The sequence below is a fragment of the Dreissena polymorpha genome, chromosome 16 (genome assembly GCF_020536995.1).
Source record: "Dreissena polymorpha isolate Duluth1 chromosome 16, UMN_Dpol_1.0, whole genome shotgun sequence".
NCBI lineage: Eukaryota > Metazoa > Mollusca > Bivalvia > Myida > Dreissenidae > Dreissena > Dreissena polymorpha.
Window position 1 is genome coordinate 48,301,594 of NC_068370.1, and position 15,905 is coordinate 48,317,498.

Genomic DNA, 15,905 nt, shown 5'->3' on the forward strand with positions numbered 1-15,905 from the left:
TTTTATGGCTATAGTAAAACCTTGTGAACACACTAGAGGCCACATTTGTTGTCCAATCATCATGAAACTTGGTCAGAACATGTGTTCCTATGATATCTTAGAAGAGTTCGAAAATGGTCCCGGTTGGTTGAAAAACATGGCTGCCAGGGGGCGTGGAAGTTTTCTTCATATGGCTTTAGTTAAAGCTTGTTAACACTCTAGGAGTCACATTTATTGTCCAATCTTAATGAAACTTGGTCAGAACATTTGTCCCAGTGAAATGCTTGCTGAGTTTGAAATTGGTTCCGTTCCGTTGAAAAACATGGCTGCGAGGGGGCGGGGCAGTTTTCCTTATATGGCTATAGTACAACCTTGTTATGCCCCTGGTACGGTGGCATATAGCAGTTGAACTGTCCGTCCGTCCGAAAACATTAACATTGGCCATAACTTTTGCAATATTGAAGATAGCACCTTAATATTTGGCATGCATGTGTATCTCATGGAGCTGCACATTTTGAGTGGTGCTACCGGTATTGTTTTCTTTTCATTCCCAATTTTTTTCGTACCCAAATTTTTTTTCGTACCCAATTTGTTTTTCGTACCCACCCTGGGGCCCTGCCAACATAGGCCTTGCCCATCCAAAATTGCCTTTTAATATAACATCTATGCGGTGTGGGGATATGCGTTGGCATCTTCCGCGCCATTTCTATTTAATATTAGAATTATTAGAATATATTTTGTTTTGACGATTTTCATTAGTTTAACAAACATACATTATTTTTTTGCAGGACAATGATGCTAAACACAAGAGCAGATCCACAACCGACTGGCTCAAAGACAACGGAGTTTCAACCATGTCAACACCTCCTTCAAGTCCGGACCTCAACCCAATTGAAAATGTGTGGGCTACTTTGAAGGACCACCTAAAACGGAAGGTCAAGCCAAAAACAAAGGTGGAACTAGTCAATGGAATCAAGGACTTTTGGGAAAACTTGACAGCAGTTGATTGTGCCAAATATATTGATCACATTCATAAGGTTTTACCTCATGTTGTGTTGAATGATGGTGGACCAACAAACTTCTGACCTATTCAGTGTTTTAATTTATCATTAAAACATAAACACCTTTGCTTATTTTCAAAATAAATCATAAAAAAACAACAGAAGAAGTGTTCACTTTCTTAATATGGCTTTCAGTCTTTTAATATTATTTTTTTCATTTTTGCTTAGTTTTGAAGTGGTTAACAGCTTTAATTTCCAGTAATTACTGTTTCATTTTGCTTTTCCCTACTCTCAACCTTTTTTAAGACAAAAATGTCATTTTTGTTTTTAGATATAAACAATGCTTTTTATCTAGTTGTTTTACAGCATGCCATTTTTGTTTTATAGACGGAAATTTTGATAAAAAATAATTAAAAGTGTTGCTATGATAATGCTATCAGCTATATTTTATGGTCATTTCAAAGTATATTTTTATTTTGTCACAATGGAACAAAATTTAATGTTATAATAAGTAAACAAAAGTGAAACTAGTGTTTCCCAGGTCCCTGTCTGATTTCTCAAACGTGAATATCAAATTTAGTCTTTCAAGGTCGTATTTCAAGAGTGTGCATTGATTGACGTGTCCAGTCCATATCTTTGTCATTTATTGATGGATTTTAAATTAACATGGCACATATTGAAAGCACAATATGGAAAATGGTACACAAATGTGATTAAAATAAAGAAAACATTGTCAAAGTACGACCCAGGTTCCTATTTCAAATGTCACTACAACATCGTGGGCATGTGTCATCCTCTGGAGACATTTATACTTCTAATTTATTTGGATTTTACATGTGTATCGCACAATGTGAACATTCTAACATTAATTTTGTTTAATACTTTATAAAAACGTATTAGTGGTTTTATGATGCAATTAGACAGTTGAGAATATTTACATGTTACAGTTTACCGTTATTAATATGCGTACATAGTTAATGCTCAATTTCTTCTGTTTTTGTTATAGTGGTGGTCTAAAAACTGGATTAATTTTACTTTTTTTAATAAATTTTATTATCAAACTTGTTATTATTATCAATACATCTGTTTCACAAAGGAGTCTGAAAACTCAAGCCGAAATTAATAAGTAGGGTTTCGAATAAGTAGCCATTAACTAAACCATTACTCTTTTGCAGATTTAAACAAAAGTTACAGTTTTATTTTAACAAGCAATCGGGATACAATTTTCAGGCTGTCAAGCGGTCATACTTTTTCCTACTTTTTCCTACTATTTCCTACTTTGTCATCAGGATCCTACTTTTTCCTATTTTTTTACCAAATCTTCCTACTATTCCTACTTTTTCATTTTCAATGGAGAATTTTTTTTTTAAGAGTTTATTTAGTAAACTTGCAGGATGAATGAATCTATGGCATGACTGTATCCCTGTTAATGTGCATTCATCTAGATGAGACCTGACAACCCATGCTGACTGTCTGCTAGCACCTCTTCAGGAGCATAAATATTTATTTCTTATGTAACTTTTAAAATTATTGACAAGTTTTTTTTTTAAGTAACAATAGTGCCTTGTTTACTTCCTTAGCATTTGTACACTGCAGACTGCACTACCTTACACAGTTCCCAGTGATGCAAGAGCTGAGGGAACCCATTGTTTATTCCAGTTTTATTTTGTTTCCATTGACAATAATTTGACCAAACCTTATGCATGTTTACATGATATTGCTGTTTGGAATGTAGAGATATAGAGATACATGTATTGTATGACTGGTTATGTAATATGGAATTTATTACACAAGTTATTGGAAAAAAGATAAAACTGATGCTTTGCCGAGTTTCCATCATTTACAAATATAATGTAATAAATTCTGTATTACATGACAACGGATATGATGTTCTATTGATATCATAGGTACATCATGTTTAGTAATTAAAGATAAATGCACAGAGCCTAAATGCACTGATACGTTTTTATGCTCCCGGTAGGGTGGCATATTGCAGTTGTACTGTCAGTCTGTTTGTCTGTCTGTCTGTGTGTGTGTGTCCGTCCGAAAACTTTAATATGGGCCATAACTTTTGCAATATTAAAGATAGCAACTTGATATTTGGCATGCATGTGTATCTCATGAAGCTGCACATTTTGAGTGGTGAAAGGTGAAGGTAATTAAAAAATACAATCCAAGAGAAGTAATAAGCTTTAAAAGGGAGATAATTTCTAAACCTGCCAAATGATAGATTGAAATTTTATTTCAAAGCTGGCCAATAGTGGGCATTGTGTTTCGGACAAACACAATTCTTGTCTAATGATGCCATAGCTAGTGAGGTAACTTCAAGGTGTTAAAGCGAAGTATTAAAATTATTAAACGGCATTATTACACTCCCGCAAAGTCATCAATAATGTAAAAGCCATTATTTGAAACTGGAATAAACAATGACGTGCAACGGTTTCATTGCCCAATCAATGCTGTCATAAAAGATGTCAGGTGATAAGGTCCTATCTCCAGTTGCATAATTTGCTCTGCAATGACCAGTCATTTTGAATGTAACTTAAGTCATTATAACTGCACCCTATTGTCAATTTAAAGGTTTCACAATGTAGCTGTAGCAGAACATTTACACTGCTTTATATACTAGTATTAATCTTGTACAACAAGTTGGTGTATCACTAAATAAATTTGGTCTTCTGCTTAAGGATATAACATGCACAATATAATTACCATTTTTATATCGATACACAGAAGACCTCTAACCACTTATTTGATGATACACCAAAATGAACAGCATCTAATTACATGTATACTTCTTAATCAGGGTAGCTTTGCTTGAAACTTAATTATCATAGATACACTATAAGTGCTTAAATTCCTAGTGGGAAAACAAAGTTTAACCCTTCATGGATGGAGAAGTTGGACAACAGTGGAAAAACACTGGGATCATGGTGCAAGAGAGATACCGGCAATGAGTTTGCAAGATATTGTACTGTCAGAATGAAGTCCATCTTGTAGTAATTCTGGTGCTAATCAACTTATAAGTCATGCAGATGGATAAAAACACAAGGAAAACATGAAATACATGCATGATAATTCACAAAAGCGTTTGTTTGGAAGTGCCCAAAAGCCAAGCAGCTCTCAGGGTTGTGGGGATAAATCTATCTGTATGCAAGTACATCCATCACACAAGGAACAGGTACAAAAGGCTGAAATCTTCTGGGCCCTTAAGGTAGCTTCAAGTGGGTATCCATACAGAACATGTGATGGCACTCCTGCTCTGTTTCAAGCTATGTTTTCTGGACCTGTGTCTAAAAAATAAGTATTATGTATTCCTACTTTTGAGGGAAAAGTTCCTACTTTTTCCTTCTTTTTTCCTACTTTTCTTGCAAAAGTAGTTCCTATTTTTTCCTACTTTTTGAAAAAAGGTCACTTGACAGCCTGAATTTTTTCAAATAATTGTATGTTTATAAGAGAATATTTCACAATGGTAATTGTTGAAATATATATTGAAAGAAAAATAAAACTGTGTGTGTTATCACTATAAACATAATTGTATGTAGTTTATATTTTTCCAAAATGAAATCGACAGCATGTGTCTTAGACAAAAAAGATCCAGAAGTTAAATCTGGTATACATAATTGCCTTCCTCTGGTCAACTGTCTGTATTTATACCCAAACATTAAATATGAAAGCATTATACCTTTCATGTTTTCATACAAAATATTCCCCATGCACAAAAACTTGCCATTCAGAACAATATTTTTTGAATTTGCAAACAAAATAAAGAACTTCGAATGAGGTACTAGTTTCTTGAAATGGGTTATAAATCAGGATAGCTGGTACAGAATGTATTGCAACGTTTACATCGGTTCTTTAGCTTTGCGACCATTCAATCTATTTTTCATCCTGAAAAAACATAAAACATATTGTGTTTGTTTATGTATTTGCATGTTGTTTGTAAATTAATTTTATAGTAACCCTTTAGGGCTTTTATTTTTAATAAAACATGATAAAGAGGATATTTGTTGGATTCGATGGATTATAGATTTTAATTCACGAGTGATCATAGAAATTAATATTTTCACGAGTGGCGCAGCCACGAGTGTAAATATATATTTTATATGATCACAAGTGAATTAAAATCGATATTCCACCGAATCCAACAAATTTTCTTTTTATTTCATGCTTTTGTCACAGTTTATATACATTGTTAAAGAGTTTAACTAAAGAATGTCATTGGGATAATGAAGTCATTTTGTAAAAATTATGACGTCATTTCACAGTAAACAGTGAAAATTATCGATAATTTTCACTTATATTTTTAATTGTTTTAAACAGTGAAATTATCAGTTTTAATTCACTGATATTTCTCTTTAAACCACCGGAAAGCATTAAATAAATATGTATAAACATTCATGAGCATTTGGACAAAAGTCGCTCAGCTGGTCGCATTTATAGAGTGAAAAGCAAACATATATGAAATATTACGTTTATTTATAATAAATACATCAACATATTAACAAAGAAACTCTATCCACATAACAAAATAAAAGCTGAAATAATGTTGCATACATGTACCATGTTGAGTAACTGCAACCTACAGACTTTTTTGTGAACAATGTTACTTGCACATTTTATAGAACACATTAACCCTTTTTACCGAATTTTCAAGGCCTTTGTTAACAGTTTGGATCCAGATGAGACGCCACAAAACGTGGCGTCTCATCAGGATCCAACATGTTGCTATTCTAATAGTATTCTTTGATATTTTTTTTGAAGAAGAGGCTAATTTTGGAAATTCAGCAGACAACATTTTAGCACATGACAAATATCCCAGCATGCAAAGGTTTAACAGTTTGAATAAATATGCATCATGTACATTGGCTAACAATTTATTAATAAATTAAAACAAAAGATGTGTTTGTCAGAAACACAATGCCCCCTACTGTGCCGCTTTGAAATAAAGTTTCTATTTATCATTTGGCAGGTATAGAAATTATCTCCCTTTAAAGCTTGTTAATTCCATTGGATTTTGTTTTTTGACCTTTGACCTTGAAGGATGACCTTGACCTTTCACCACTCAAAATGTGCAGCTCCATGAGATACACATGCATGCCAAATATCAAGTTGCTATTTTTCAAATGTTATAACAAATGTTTAAGTTTTCGGGCAGACTGACAGACAGAGTTCAACTACTATATGCCACCCTACCATAAGGGGGGCATAATAAAACAAGTCTCACAAAAATACTTTGTGAAAGATACTTGAACATTTATGCGTTTTGATGTTTGGATCAAGACAGATTTAAGTAAATATATAAAAAAAACTGCTGCCCCACCACTACAGGGTTCATACAAACATTTGCAAATGGAATTCAAGCACTTCTTAAGCTCTTTTCAAGGTGAAAAAAGTGAAATTCAAGCGCTTTTCCTATTTGCAACTTTCAAATGTCTTAAAGTACTTTTTATGACAATGCTTACAAAGATGTATTTGAACATACATAACAACTCAATGTCATTAAACATAGTTGTGCTTATTTAACCCTTTGAGCGCTGGAACCGGATTTTGAAGGCCTTTGCAAACAGTTTGGATCCAGATGAGACGCCACAAAACGTGGCGTCTTATCAGGATCCAAACTGTTTGCTATTTTGATAGAATTCTTTGATTTTTTTTGAAGAAAATGCTAATTTTAGAAATTCAGCAGACGACATTGTAGCAGACGACAAATTTCCCAGCATGCAAAGGGTTAATTATGAAGCATCAGCTGCATATATCCCGTCAAAACCCTAACCAGAAAGACTATAAACAAACAGTGGGTATTTCCTAAGATAGGAGGAGCAATCAATATGATCGGATCAATATGATGTGAAATAAGCTGAAAGCTTGGAAAGAATGAATATGGCTTTAACACTTTTAATTGTGATAATTTCATTTTCAAGCACTTTTCTAGCCAAATTCAAGCAATTTCTAAGCACTTTTCAAAACAATGTTTGAAAATAACACTTTTAAGCACTCCAGATTGTTTTTAAATACTTTTCAAGGTAAACCTTGATTTTCAAGCACTTTTCAAGGTCTGTATGAACCCTGCACTATCATTAACAGCGGAATGACTACCACCAACTTTTCCTGCTGCTCTACCACTATCAACACCAGACTGACTACCAACTATTCCTGCTGCCCTACCACTATCAACACCAGTCTGACCACCACCAACAAACCTGCTGCCCTAACACTATAAACAACACCAGACTGACTACCACCAACTATTCCTGCTGCCAAACCACTATTAACACCAGACTGACCACCACCAACTATTCCTGCTGCCATAGACCTTATCAACAACACCAAATTGACCACCACTGACAATTCCTACAGACCTACCACCACCAACTATTCCTGCTGCCCTTACACAATCAACACCATACTGACCACCAACAACTTTTCCTGCTGCCCTACCACTATCAACACCAGACTGACTACCACCAACTATTCCTGCTGCCCAACCACTATCAACATCAGACTCACTACCACCAACTAGTCCTACATCCTGCCTACCAAGAGCATAATAAAAAAGTCTCACACAAATACTTTCTGGAAGATACTTCAAGAAACAGAAGAAATTACAAAAGAAATGTATGCGTTTTGATGTTTGGATCAAGACAGATTTAAGTAAATATACAAAAAAACTGCCAAAGTTCAGTTGAAACTTTGTACAAAGTATTTTTGTATATTTACTTAAATCCGTCTTGATCCAAACATCAAAACGCATAAATGTTCCAGTATCAAACTTGTGGGCAATTCTTTGAGTTAATATGGTAATTTCTTTTTGTAATTCCTTCTGTTTCTAATTCCATTATTAATTGCGGCCGCAACATAACCAGAAATGCCTGTGATACCTGGAAAAGCATAGCCAACAACCTTGAGAATTAATTGCTTCCTTCTTGGCGACAGCACTTTTCGACCACCTTTCCCATTGAATGTTCCTGAATACAGGTCTTCTTCAGAAAACATTTGCTTGGCCAAGCTCCAAGACAATTTAGAAATACTACCTTTATGCTCCAAGAGCAACTCATCAACAACATCTTTATGTAGAACAATTTCTGCGTGAGGACGAACTGCACCCATATCATCAGCGCAACGGATTATCATCAAAGGCCGATTGCCGAATGATCTATTAACGCTAAGAGGTGTCCTATCAAAGTTACTGCTACTGTAATTAGGAACACCAATACCTCCACTGACACGAGAACCCTGACTGCCACCTAAGTAAACCTAACACCACCAACAATTTCCATGTCTCCCCTACCATCAACAAAGCCAGATCTACCAACTATTTCTGCTGCCCTTGCACTATCAACAACACCAAATTGACCACCACCGACCATTCCTACAGCCCTACCATCATCAACAATGACAGACCTACCACCACCAACTATTTCTGCTGCCCTACCGCTATCAACACCATACTGACCACCACCAACTATTCCTGCTGCCCTAACACTATCAACACCATAATGACTACCACCAACTATTCCTGCTGCCCTACCACTATCAACACCATACTGACTACCACCAACTATTCCTGCTGCCCTACCACTATCAACACCATACTGACTACCACCAACTATTTCTGCTGCCCTACCACTATCAACAACACCAGACTGACTACAACCAACTATTCCTGCTGCCCTACCACTATCAATACCAGACTAACTACCACCAACTATTCCTGCTGATCTACCACTATCAACACCATACTGACTACCACCAACTATTCCTGCTGCCCTACCACAATCAACACCAGACTGACTACGACCAACTATTCCTGTTGCCCTACCACTATCAACACCAGACTGACCACCACTTACTATTCCTGCTGCCCTACCACTATCAACAACACCAGACTGACTACCACCAACTATTCCTGCAGCCCTCCCACTATGAATGACACGTGACCGACCTATACAAACCATTTCTCCATCCTGCTCACTGGTGTGAACATCAGACTGATCACCACCAACTAATCCTACATCCAGATCACGAGAACCCTGACCGTCCACTGAAACACTTGAAAAACTATCTGCACCAACAAAACCAACATCGAAACTACCTTCCGCTGAAACACTTGAATAGCTATCCGAACCAACAAAACCAACATCCAAACTACTACAATCTAATTCAAACGTATCATCTGATGCTTGAACATCGTCCGTACCCTGACTGTCGAACACATTAACACAGATGTCAGATTCCCCTTTACCGATCAACTCATTTTGGTTTAGAACTTTACTGTACTGACAGATTTACTTAAACTTAAAATCAATTGTTCTAGCTTGTCAATCTTCTGTGTAAAGACATCCAGTTTCTTGTTGACTGTATTTACACAAACAAAGTTTGCTATTTGTTCACATGTCACAAAATGTCATTGCTGGCTCCGTCATGGTGCTTTTGTTCTCTTTGTCGTTTTGGAGAATGTCCTGGAGCACATCCCGCTGGTCACTGTTGAGGTGTTCAACATAGTTAGTAATTCTCATTGGCACTGCTCCAGGGCCATTGTGCAGGCTTGACTGGAGCAAAACATTTATTTGTCTCCCATTGGATCCCTGGAACAAAAAACAAAATGAGTTATGCATTGTTATATTTGGGTTTAGACACATTGAACAAGCAACTGAATTGGTTTCTCCCACAGAATAAATAAATCGTTGAGTTTCAATATAACTCTGAACTGATTAAGTCATTCTTACAAAATCAATGTAAGAACAACCAAAATTTGATTTTAACATTTAAAGAAAAAAGGTCACGTTGAAGGGCCCAATGGGGCAAAGTCTGAAATAAAGAATATAATATGAACAAATAATTACGGTTTATACTGAGCATATTTTACGGGATATTTATTTATGGGTTTTGAAATAAGATTCATTATATAAATTTATTTTTGTTTGTTTGGCCCTTTTATTTTGACGACATTATTATTGAATGATCAATGTCACTGTAATAAAGTCAACTTATCCGTAACAAGCAAAATAACTCAGACAGCGCGTCTCACGTTATTTCCTCTTATCACCCCTCAGTGAGGAGTTCAATCCCTACTTTTTTCTTTTTTTTTTAAACATTGTTGTAATTAGTTTTCTATCTAATTTCCCTTATGCCTTTCAATAGTGAGAAACAGCTCTGGACATACAAAATTCCATAAGATTGCATTCAACTAAGGGGCATAACTTGATTTACCAAGATGTTTGTGCAACACTAGTCCACTACAGAATAATATTACATGTTATCTGAGCTGCCACGCAATACCTATTGAGAAAATATATTCTTGATTAATTAAAGGAACATAACTCTCGAGATACTAAGGCTGTCTAAATATTTGGTGGTGTACAGCAGCAGTATTATGATACATATTAATATTAACTTCGATGCACTAGTTACAGAAGTACCATGCAATATTTATTGAGAAACAGCTCCGGACAAAAACATAATATCAATTAAGGGGGCATATCTCTCGAGAAACCAAGGCTATCCAACAATAGTTATGTGTGCACCACCAAAGCGTGTCATAACCTGTTTTAAGGTTCAATATATTACCATGCAAATGTAACAGAGAATCATCTCTGAAGAGGAAACAAAAATTGGACATTCATTATTTTGTATCAATTAACTCTGTAGTTATCAGGTCAATTTGTGAATCGCCATGATGACATTTATTTTATTGTTTCATGAAATTCCATGAAATAGTTACTGAAAAACAGCTCCGGAAACAAACGTGTGATGGACAGACAGATGAACAAGCAAATATGACCCAATGTTCTGACGAATTTCATTAAGACTGAGCAAGAATTCTGCTTTCACAAGTGTTAACACACACTATTATTTGCAGAAAGAGAATGGACATAGTGATATAAAAACTCAGATATAAACAAGGGTTATAATGACTGCAATAGACAATCCCAGAATCAATAAATTGTCCGCCGCAATATTGGCTATAACGCGACCCGCTACTCAAGACGGTACTAAAGAATTAGGCAGATTACAGCGTTATCATAGCGTACACCCGCTTTATTACAATAAACAGTACTGTATGACCTCGCACAGTGGAATTGAAAATGAGTGAAACATGATACCAAGTGTCAATATGTATCACATCGTTAATCAATATAAGTTAAATAAGAAATATACACAATAGATTCATTAAATATATGTCTCTGCAACAATATTCAGTGACAACACATAATGTCGAGTTGGCATTTAAGCATACCTTTCAGTAATGCCTTTGTATAAATTTAAGTATTTCTTTATGGAATAAAATAATTCAAGAATAATTATAAAGGTTATATAAATATTTAAAGTTTGAAAAAAACATTGTTATTAACGAAGATATATCAACATACAAAGATTGGAAACATTTTGATAGATCTTTGTTATTAAATAAATGGATTTAAGGTTGAGGTAGACAATTATATTGAAAATTATATATCTGCCTTAGTAAAGCCTGTATTATTTCTTCTTAAATGCCGTACTTCTATAGTTCCAGAGTTACTCATTAAGAAACTTTGTAAGATGAAAGACCGAAGCAGACTTTTTTTATTGAATAGTACATATGTTTGTTTGTCAGTTACAATTTCGTTATTAATATTTCCTTTGGAAGTTTCATTTTAAAGGTTATATATCAAATATGAAGTGAAAAAGTGGTTTTAGCCATATCTTTTTTTCAAAACTCTCTTAAGCTCATGCAAAAATATCTAGCCGGAAATGATTTTAAGTGAACAAGTACAAGAGCTATTCATTTGCAAAAAAAAAACAGTAAACTGTGCAATATGTCAGGACATGTCATACTTTTTTATTGAAAAGGTCGACATATCAGCTTTTGCCTTTAACTTTCTTATATTATTTAATTAATAAGGTTTACATGTAATATTAAAGTTTATTGCCTGAAATAAATTTGTTTGGGCTGTTCTCAATATTTACTTAACTTATTTCATTATTTATAAAATTTTCTTAATAACACCTAAATTCACTATTGAAATGTTCAACATGAACAAGATGGAGCCTTAAATAAACTTAAGTGGTTCCAATTGGGTTCTCTAGATTTCCTAAACTTAAATTATTTCTTATTAAATTTTGGTTATAAAGTCCAAATTTACGATTACAAAATAAAATAAAAAAATAAGTGATTTGTTTCTTCGTTAATTACAGATTATTAATTTCAGCAACATAAAGGTCTTAAAAAAAACATCAGCAATAAAGGCGCAAACGAATCGCTTAATGTGAGACGATGTTCCAAGTGTGTATTAAAAGCATTTATGGGTATGCCCGTGACATCACATGTCTGCACGTGTGTAGATGCCATAATTAAGATAAGATATCAGGTGTCACCTTTAAATAACATATTAAATGACAATCAAGACCTTACTTGTGCCAGGGACCTATACACATAGGTCCCTGTTTATGCTGTGTTTTTTTTACTCTTAAAAGAATGCAGATACACCGTATTTCTACTAATAACGTAATATTAAAACTTATATTTATATAAAAAAAACGTACTATTATGTGATTATCAGATCGATAACAGAAACTTTTTAAATCTTTAAATCTATTCAATAAAATTGTTTCGCTTCCTTATTTTGCTTAGAGACCTATACAAAATATAGGTCCTTGTTTTGTTCTTCAGTATCGTTTGAGGCGTGCACGAGTATTCATGGGCGGTAATCCTGCAGTTATTTTTTCTGGGATTGTCTATTGAATCATCTGAATAACTTCTTTTACTTACCTCTATTGTTGATGTTGCTTTTGGTGTGGACGCTGCTTTCGGTTCTCTAGTTTTAGGTGTAGAAGCTGCCTTTGGGGCTGACGTCCCTTGTTTCGTTTGTCCCTTTTGTGCAGTCTGTTAAAAGTAAAACACATGACAAATGATCAATTTCAGTCCATATTTTATATTGGTGTATGCTTTTTAACACAAATCCTGTACTTTTTGAATTATGCATAAGAATCCTTATACTAGTAAAAGGATGTTAATTATATTTCTTTTTAAGGTCTATGACAATAAATGTGGAAACCAACTTGTACATATGTATTTTTAGATGGATAATAATTAATTAAGTTAAGAATAGGTGGCTCACATCCAAGTATATTATAATTATATCTAGTCTATTAAATTTTCCTGAATAAATTTAAATTTAAACACTTTAGTTTCAATCAATTAAAGGAAACATCTCTAAACTAAACAAATTATTCTGACTGATATTATGCAAAAACCACCAAAGAGTGCTAAAACACAATTCTACCACGACATGTGACTTGTGTTAACACACACTATTATTTGAAGACAGAGAATGGACATGGTGATATAAAAACTCAGATATAAACAAGGGTTATAATGACTGCAATTGAATCATCTGAACTGAAACTTCCTTAACTTACCACTATTGTTGATGTTGCTTTTGGTGTGGATGCTGCTTTTGTTGCTTTAGTTTTAGGTGTAGAAGCTGCCTTTGAAGCCGACGTCCCTTTTTTCGTTTGTCCCTTTTCTGCAGTCTATTAAAACATGACAAATAATCAATTTCAGTCCATATTTTATATTGGTGTCTTCTTTTTAACACAAATTCTGTACCCTTTGAATTGGACAACTTGTACATATGCCTTTTTAGAGGGATAATTAAGTTAAGAATAAGTGGCTCACATCCAAGTATAATTATATCTAGTCTATTAAATCTTAAAATAAAATTTAAATTTAAACCTTAAGTTCTGATGCTTGTTATCAAACTACTAGGGCTACGCCCTCGTGGTTTAATTACTATGCATCGAAACTCCAAACCGTTGGTTATTACCGCAATAACTCAATTTCAATCAATTAAGGGGACATGATTCTAGACCTGAACCCAACAAAACTTTGTACCACCACAAAATGAATTTCAAAAATTATTTTTAATGTTCCATGAACTTGCATGTGAAAGTAACTGAGAAACAGCTCCGGACAAAAAAAAATCTCAATTTCAATCAACTAAAAGGGCATTACAGAATTCAATGTGTAACTGGTGTATGGATGGACAAAATGACATAACGACGGAAAGACAATGCCACGGGTGAATCTTAATCATTAATCCAGTTTCAATTCTGTATCACTTAAATATTTCAAGTTATGCTCATAAAAAAACAAGTATAAAAATAACTAAAGGAAAAGATTCTTTTGCACTGCACTTCTCCTCCATGATATCTTTCAACCTATTTCATATCACTAATCACAAAAGACAGGCGGACAGGGATGAATCTTAGTGCCTTATTCCATTCTTCTAGTGACAGGGCATAAAACAAAACTGTAAGAAGACAGCGCGCTCGACTATTTTAGTGCTTGACAGAATAACGTTAGCCATCATGGGGAAATTGTTCATATTCAATAAGGTCCAGGTAATAAGTCATATTTTAAATGAAAAAGGACCATAATTGAAACATATTGATCGCTTTTATTATAAAGAATTGGTACATTATAGACAATTCTGAGTTCAGGTATATTTTCAACATTCATTTCTATTGAACATTTGTAAAGACATAAAACAAACTAATAAGATTTTATTTCAAGTTTGATAGAAATAGCTTGGGTGGACAGTCTTTCAAAAATAATAAAAATAAGAATTAGTTTTTTTACCATGTTTCAAAAAAAATGGGTTGGGGGATTCATCAATAATATGCATATTCTTAGTGGAAAAAAGGCCATAATTCTTGCAGTTGTCTGCTCTTGTTTATAGATTGGGGTCATGTTGGTAAAGAAGTATGCAAAATATAGAAGCAATATGTCAAGGGACATAGAAAATATTTGAGGTGGTACGCAAACTTTAACAAAGATTTATCAATAATATGCATATTATAAGTGGAAAAAGGGCCATAATTCTTAAAAAATGCTTGATACGGTTGTATGCTCTTGTTTATAGATTGGGGTCATGTTCATTGTTGGTAAAGAAGTATGCAAAATATAAAAGCAATATGTCAAGGGACATATTTGATGTGGAACGCAAACTTAAATATTCCAACTTTCACGCTCACGCCGACGCTGGGGTGAGTAGGATAGCTCCACTATATATATTTCATATAATAGTCGAGCTAAAAACAGTCACAAAGTGATTCAAAACAGGTACTTACATTTCTTTTCTTGACATGCTGATTTACAGAAGAGGTTCTTTTCCGTTTTACAGACTGTTCAACTTCACCAGCGATATGATCGACCAAAACAATTGGTTGTAGGTTCTAAAAAAAATGAAGAAAAAACATTTTCTCAGCTTTTTATGTCGTATGCCTTGCAGTATTGGAGGAGAAGGTATACAACACATTGATTCAAAGGGTGTCGTTTATGTTGTTTCCAAATAGGATACTTATTATCCAGATCTTTGAACTCATTTGAAACTGCTTTAGGTGTCAGAGGAACTAAATTGCCAGCAATAAAGGACACAGCCTAAGACATAAGATGATGACTAGTGTCTACTAGTCATAACAGCTCACTCAGACCACATTGAAACAAGGTGATCAAATCAACAACTTAAATTGATGAGAAATCACAATTATCCTTAAGGTAGCTACTTTGTTTACTGCCTATCATCTGTGAGTGTGGGCCTTACATATACTACTAACTCGACACATAATTGATAAGGTTACCTGCTGTTCAAGATATCCATTTGATGCACCTTTTTCTCGCTTTTGATCAATGAGCTGGCTCCTCGCTGATGAAGACCAAGTACGCTCCCAAGCATTCAGGGCATCTTTTGTCTCTAATAACAAAATAAAACAAGAGATGTGTTTGTCAGAAACACAATGCCCCTAACTGCGCCGCTTTTATTTATTTTATTTTTACCTTGAAGGATGACCTTAACCTTTCACCATTCAAAATGTGAAGCTCCATGAGATACACATGCATGCCAAATATCAAGTTGCTATGATCAATATTGCAAAATTTAT

The 15,905-nt window shown here is 34.3% G+C and overlaps 1 long non-coding RNA gene across 1 annotated transcript; it reads right to left on the bottom strand.

Moving 5' to 3' along the window:
• Positions 1-9,492: 9,492 nt before the first annotated feature.
• Positions 9,493-15,647, bottom strand: LOC127861583 (uncharacterized). The gene is made up of 5 exons (XR_008040277.1): positions 15,606-15,647; positions 15,096-15,200; positions 13,383-13,496; positions 12,733-12,846; positions 9,493-9,568 (listed from the first exon to the last, which is right to left on the bottom strand). It is a non-coding gene; the product is annotated as an uncharacterized LOC127861583 (long non-coding RNA).
• Between the last annotated feature and the right edge of the window lie 258 nt (positions 15,648-15,905).